Here is a 7,382-nt window from a genome sequence, read left to right as displayed (position 1 = left end):
ATACTTACGTACGTTTGTTTACGTGTATTTTTAATCAATTTGCAAATATTTTAAACAAACATTTCATATTGTCATTATGGGGTAAATAAATTTAGGCTGTATTGAAAGGCTGTAACAATACAAAATGTGGAAGAAGTAAAGCATACTTTTTGAAAAAAATACTTTTTTAATGCACTGAAGTAAGAGCAATAAATCTGGCAAAGACAACCCAAATTAGAAGTTACTGCAGCATGGCTGAACTTGGTGTTGGCATGTGTTCTGTGATTAAAGGTTCTATATAGGTGTTCTTCTTTCGGCTTCAATCTCACCTCCCTCACCTTGTCTCCAAAACGTTGTACATGTGATGTCCCACTTATAAACACATTTCTAATCCTGTCCATCATCGTCACTCCCAATGAACATCTCAACATGTTCAGCTCTGCTACCCCCAGCTCCACCTCCTGTCTTTTACTCAATGCCACTGTCTCTAAACCATACAACATCTCACATCTCACCACGGTCCTATAAACTTTCCCTTTCACTCTCACAGATACTCTTCTATTACAAATCTCCAACCACTCCACCCTGCCTGCACTCTTTTCTTCACTTCTCTAACACACTCTCCATTACTTTGCACTGTTGACCCAAGGTACCTGAACTCTTCTGTTGTCGTTTTCGTTTGTTTATTTGTGTTCCTAACTTGTGCCTGTAACTCGTTAACTCGACTACCACTAGTGTTGACTACATTTACTGCCTCACACTTTATCTTAACTCTATTTGCTATTATAAGCACTATGCCAGCTGTGTGTCTGCCTTTGAGCACAGGTGAGGACTCGTTTGAGTTGCAAGCGGTGGAGTTGGAGCTGGAGGCTTTGGAGAACCAGATTCCCAACCTACACGCAAAGCATGCCCAACTGCAAGAGCAGAAAGCGGTGCTGGAAACATCCCGGGTGGACGCTCACTCATCCCAGGTAAATTCTCGGGTTGAACCTAATGCTTCCAGCACCTTAACTCCACATGTCTCCCTGCCCAGGCCCAGTGCACCTACAACGCAGCCTGCACAGCTATCGTTAACTCCGGCACCGGGGCACCACAGACCCTGGATGCTGCAGCAGTGGAAGATGCAAGCCAAGCCCCAGTCGAGGACGTTTTCCTCACCACCACCACCGGCCTTTGAGATCTGGACCGAGAACCGCTTCGCCTATCTCCGTGAGAAGGAAAGCATTACCGTGATTCTTGGAGATTTAATCGTCCAGCATGTCCGCGCTACCGGAGCCAAAGGTAAGGTGCACGCTCGCTGTTTTTAATTAATTAATTAATTAATTAATATTGCAGTTAAAACTTAAAAATGCCAGGCAAGCAAACACAAGATCCGGAACGCATGTGTAATCCATAAAGCGAGTACAATCCCTAACGCGAGTATAATCCTAAGGATCGGAACACGGAGTAGGAACCAGCGGGGAATGCTAGCGGTCTTGGATTTGAACGCGGAGCAGGAACCAGCGGGGAATGCTGGTTGATCACTGGACATAACTAATTAGATCCGACAGCGAGTAAGGTCGGAACGGGAACTTATATAGGGAAATGGTAATGTGGAACAGGTGTTGGCAAGCGGCTGACAGAGAGCCCTGCTTTTCATAATATATATGCTTCCCTTGGGAAATATTATTAGAAGGTAAGGGATTAGCTTCCACTGTTACGCTGATGATACCCAGCTATATATCTCATCAAAACCAGATGATACACTCAATTGGCTTGGATAACTGAGTGTGTTCAAGAATTGAAAGACTGTATGACTCAATGTTATTAATACTTTATTATAAATTCTAAACTTTATTATTAAATTCTGATAAGACAGAGATTTTGCTCATTGGCCCAAAAACCAGTATACAGAAGCTCCAGCATTTCAACATGCATTTAGACAGATGTTCTGTAACTACTAGTTTAACAGTAAAAGACCTGGTAGTTATCTTAGACAGCAACTTGTCTTTTAAAAGTCAAATTAACCATATTACAAAAACAGGCTTATTTCACATTAGACATATTTCCAAGCTAAGAAAAAAATTATTTATATCTGTTGCAGAGAAGCTTGTCCATGTGTTCATGACCTCCAGAATAGTCTTTTGTAATGCATTACTAGATGGTTGTCCTGCATCATTAATAAACAAGCTACAGTTTGTCCAGAATGAAGCAGACAAAGCACACACAAGGTTGAGGAAATATGATCATATAACCCCAATCTTCTCATCTTTACACTGGCTACCTGTTAAGTTACAAATCGACTACGAACTACTGCTACTTATAAAAAACTAAATGGTTTAGCTCCCAATTATGTATCCAGTCTTCTAACATGCTACAATCCATCACGCCCCTGAGATCTCAAAACTGGACTTGGTGGTAGAGCATTCTCACATTTAGCTCCTAAACTTTGGAATAGTCTTTCTGACAGTGTTCGGGGCTCAGACACACTCCCAGTTTAAGTGCAGATTAAAGACGTCTGTTTTTAGCGAGTTCTACACATAACACACATCACATATCACAACCTTGTGCTCCAGAACATCTGGTCAAATGCACATCAACTTGTGCTGTTAATATCATGAACAGGAGCTACACTAATTCCTCTCCACTGCTCCTCTTTCTCTCCCCATCCCAAGGCATCCTTAGGTTGCTCTAGCCCCAGACAGGTCCCACGTCATGAAGATTGTGGACCTTTAAAGAAGTAGATGCTGACCCCGTAAAACATCTAAAGACGTACCAGCGCCAATTGGATCCCACTTCATGTGGAGTTTGGACACTGGACCTCCTTGAGTGTTTAAAGGCTCTGGCATAGAGAAGCTGGTGTTGGATCTTTGATCACAAATGTTGAGCTATTTTATGAGTTGTTCAGTAGCTCCTAGTTTTATAACCACAAATGACTGTAAAATGCTGTAGAAAGAACATTACTCATAATCTTACATTCCAGTGCTCATGTCAGTGCTCACTCTCCAGTGTTCTGTATTGTTTTAAGACTATAATCACACTATTGATGTCACCCAAATGAGGATGGGTTCCCTTCAAGGTTTCTTCCTCATAACATCTAAGGGAGTTTTTTCCTTGCCACAGTCGCCATGGCTGCTCATCAGAGATAAATGCACACCATTAAGGAGTTAAACGTGGACTTCAGCAGGAAGCAGGAGCGGTCATACCAACCGCTAAACAGCAGCGGGACTCCAGTGGAGAGAGTGGACAGTTTCCGGTACCTAGGTGTTCACATCACACAGGACCTGTCTTGGTCCTGTCATACCATAACCCTGGTGAAGAAGCCCGGCAGCTTCTGTACCATCTAAGATGCTTAAGGGACTTTAAACTACCCTCTCAGGTGCTAAATAACTTCTACACCTGCACCATTGAGATCGTTCTGACAGGTAGCATCACTTCCTCGTTCGGGAACAGCACCATGCAGGACCACACCATATATACCATATACATATCTTTATATATTTTTTTTTTTTACATAGTTTATTGGTTTTATTTATCTGCCTTCTTTTTCCCTTGTTTTATTTCTTCCCCCCACCCTATTCCCTCATGCCGGTCAGTCGGATGAAACATTTCACTGCATGTCGTACTCTGTATGTATGTGTATGTGACGCATAAAATTTTATTTTGATTTGACCATTCACCTTAACTCTTAAAATTCTGTAAAGCCGCTTTGAGACAATGTCTGGTGTGAAAAGCGCAATGGAAATAAACTTGACTTGACTTTAAACCCACCCCCAATTTTCCTGGCCTTACTCCCTGCCCACATTTCCCCACTGTCTCTGGAGACACTTTCCTCCTCTCCTTCTCCTCCTTCGGCCAACAGTAGCCCAATTTCCACCGGTACCCTGTTGGCTAAAAAATACCTGTGGCAGTCGTTGGCAACCCGGGCCTTGACCGATCCGGTATGAATTTCTGATTCGTGATCCACATATTTGATTTGGCACATGATGCTGGATGCCCTTCCTAACGCAACCCTCCCCGTTATCTTGGCTTGGGACCAGCACTAAGAGTGCACTGGTTTTTGCAATCTTAATGGCTGGGTTATCAAAAATTCCAGAGAGATAAATGTAAATATCTTTATATATATTTCCTTTCCAACTGTCATGACTTAAGGGTTCCCAGTGCGCACTTCTGGTTTTGCAGTGCGCACGTTATGTTTTCCACTACTTAAAAATGCCATTCTCACTCACCCCTAGCCAGATTATCTCGGTTGTCATCAGCTCTGAGATCTTCCCACCATTTTGCCTGACTGCCTTTCTCTTGTCTCGTGCCCACGCCACTTCCTTGCAAGTTGAGATAAGTTTCTTCACGGAAACTTGGCCTAACATCAGCACCGCAAACAGCGTTTTGACTCTGGACTGTCTCTTGATCTCTCTCTGTCAATGCCTGCATTGTCCTGTGTATTGGAATGGATTTTCTGGATTGTATTTTCTGACTTTGTTCCCGCTAAACCTTTATTGCTCTGTTTGGCATCGTTTAATAATTTATTACTGTGTTTCAGGACTGTTTGATTGCTCTGCCTATGGGTGTGTGGATTAACAACTGTGTGGAACTGTCTTCTCTCTCCTGCTTGCTGAATTATTATGTTTCTTTACTGTGTCCTGCCAGCTGTAACAGTAAAATCTGGCCACTAAGGACACTGCAAAAGCTCACATACAGCTCTACATTCAGGCTCACCTCATCTCTCACAAGCAGTGACTATAGACATTGGCCATGGTGGTATAGGATATTGCCCGCTGGCTTGAAAACCAGACTGGAACCAACAGCCGCAAACACTTTGCTTGCTCATTCCTCCCCGACACACATAATAATAATAATTAATAATAATAAGCTGCAACTCATTCTACGACTGCCAGAAAGTTTCTCTGTGTATCCTGCCAAATATCAGCCCTTTCTGAGACAGTGCGATATGGTTTTTTAGCATTAAATTCTTTGTTTCCTTCTGAGCAGTCCAATACAATTCAGGGAGTTACGAGTCTTTGCCTCAAAACATCGCCACTCAGTAGCTGGAACTTTTTTTTTCATGTGGTGCCACCCAGATCTCAGTTCCAAGCCTTCTGCTACCATGACCTGAGGGAAGTCTTTAGCAAATCCGATTGTAGAGTGAGGGGCCCAAAAGACCCCAATATGTACTTGTTACTCGACTACGCCACCCTGGGATCTACCCATTGGAAATACTAATTTAAATTAAACAGGTTCAGTGTGTACCAAATAAAAAGGAACAGAGACAGATTTCTTATTTTAGTGTTGAATTTTATCAACCTCCTCAACACATCCAGAATCAGTTAAAATATAAACCTTTATTATTGGTACCTTATTTTATTTAAAACTGCAACATGAATCATATTAAAAGGATACCAACTGTTACAATTACCAATTAACACCAAACATTCCAGTGGATACAAAGGAAGACTGACAGGCCACGGGTGCAGGCCCACTTTAACCCCAAAAGGTTCACCCAAAATGGTGCCTGTAAAGAAAAACACATCAACACACACACGCACGCACACACACACACACACACACACACACACGCAAAGTGCCACACACCGTAAATTCATAAAATTCACACAGCATGCAGTGTAAACCGTAGCACAGATTCCACCATCAAAGGACCAACACCCACAATCCAACCAGTGCTCCCAGATGATTCACTGGAAAGGAACACATACACAAAATCAGTTGGTTATCATACAGTAAAATATCTGCAAACAATCCCCCTATAGTCTTTTTAACAATCAGCTAAACACAGCATCCATACAACGTGATGGGTGCCTTAAATAAAGAAAACCAAACAAACATTAAATCACAAAACCCAAAAATAAAGGGTAAAGAAGGACAGCAGTGACCAAATGCAGTTCCTTATTAGAGAAGAAATCTGACGATGAAACAAACAGACAATCAAGCAGCCACCATTCCTCACAGCTGCTCAGACACTTTATAAGAGTACGGAATCCGAAGCGTTTGTTCATTCGCTCACGCTAATCGGGACACTTCCTCTTAAAGGGGCAATGCACTCACTGGGGCCTACCTCTTAAGGGGGCTACGCTTTTTTTTATGCTTTTAAAAAAAAGGTACATTTTAAGATAAAAGGCCCCATAAAGGACCTCACTACACAAGCATCCTCCTTAACACCACATGACTGCAGCATTGACCTGCTGCCCAGAACATAGCAGAGCCGAGCCGGAAACTGGAGCGCGTCCAGCGCGAGCAGATCAGAGCCGAGTCGGAAACCGGAGCGCGTTCAGCGCGAGCAGAGCAGAGCCGAGCCGGAAACCGGAGCGCGTTCAGCGCGAGCCGAGCCGGAAACCGGAGGACAGAATGATCAGGTCAGAAACAAAAGAACAAACAGAGAATACGCTGGAGAGTGATCAGGGCAAGCCTAAAGACAATCTGGCACTGTCTGGAGGATTCAGGCGTCCTTTTTAAGTGCCAGAAAATTAGACGCCATATCCGTGCAGCTGGTTGGGAGTGGGCGTTTTCTCGGTGATTGAGGCGGTAATGCCTAAAGTGCTCAAGCGGGCTGACAACCTCAGATTCCCTCACAGCCAGCATTATTCATCCTTCCTCTTTCCCCTGCTGGAGCAGTATTTTTCTTTGTGGAATAGAAGGATGGATCACTCCATCCCTGAATTGAAATGCATGCACTCAATCTTATCCCCTGCAATCACCAGCACCCTCTGCCTCTCATGACTTTGGCATTTGAACTCCTCCACTGAGCCTCCGTTTACTCTAAGACGGATTTGCGCCATGCCTACCATCTCCTCTGGATTCCTGTGGGGGACAAATGGAAGACGGCTTAATAAACAAAAACAAATGGCACTATGTTTTCATATTCATATGTATTCATACTATGACACTATGAATACATGGTAAATCTGTTTGGCCTTACTAATGTGCTGGCAGTATTCCAGGCATTCGTGAATAACATTCTGAGGGACATACTCAACATTTCTTCCTAGTTTTACCTGGGCATTATCCTGATTTTTTCTTACTCCCTGTAGGAACACAAGCAGCACGTTTGATCCATTCTTCAGCATCTCCTTCATAATCAGTTATATGTAAAAGCCAAGAAGTGTAAATTTCATGTTCCTACCACCTTGTTTCTGGGTTTTCTCTCAGCTGGTAGCAGTCAAGGTTTGACCTAGCCTGTATCAGGGGGTTACAAGATCCGATTTCAGTAACAATTTTGTTTAATAACACAGTCTTAAATAAAGAATGGTACAAAAACCTTCTCTGAGTGCAACTTCTTTCAACCATTCAGAACAGTTTGGTGATAAACAATGCCTTTTCCAGTACGAGGGAGCATCTTGTGATAAGGCAAAAGTGATAACGAAGTGACTTGGGCAGGAACCTCCCCAGACCTTAATCTCATTAAAAACTTG

Source organism: Silurus meridionalis, chromosome 14 (assembly GCF_014805685.1).
Source record: "Silurus meridionalis isolate SWU-2019-XX chromosome 14, ASM1480568v1, whole genome shotgun sequence".
In the NCBI taxonomy this organism is placed as follows: Eukaryota; Metazoa; Chordata; class Actinopteri; order Siluriformes; family Siluridae; genus Silurus; species Silurus meridionalis.
Note: the sequence above shows the minus strand (reverse complement) of the source record.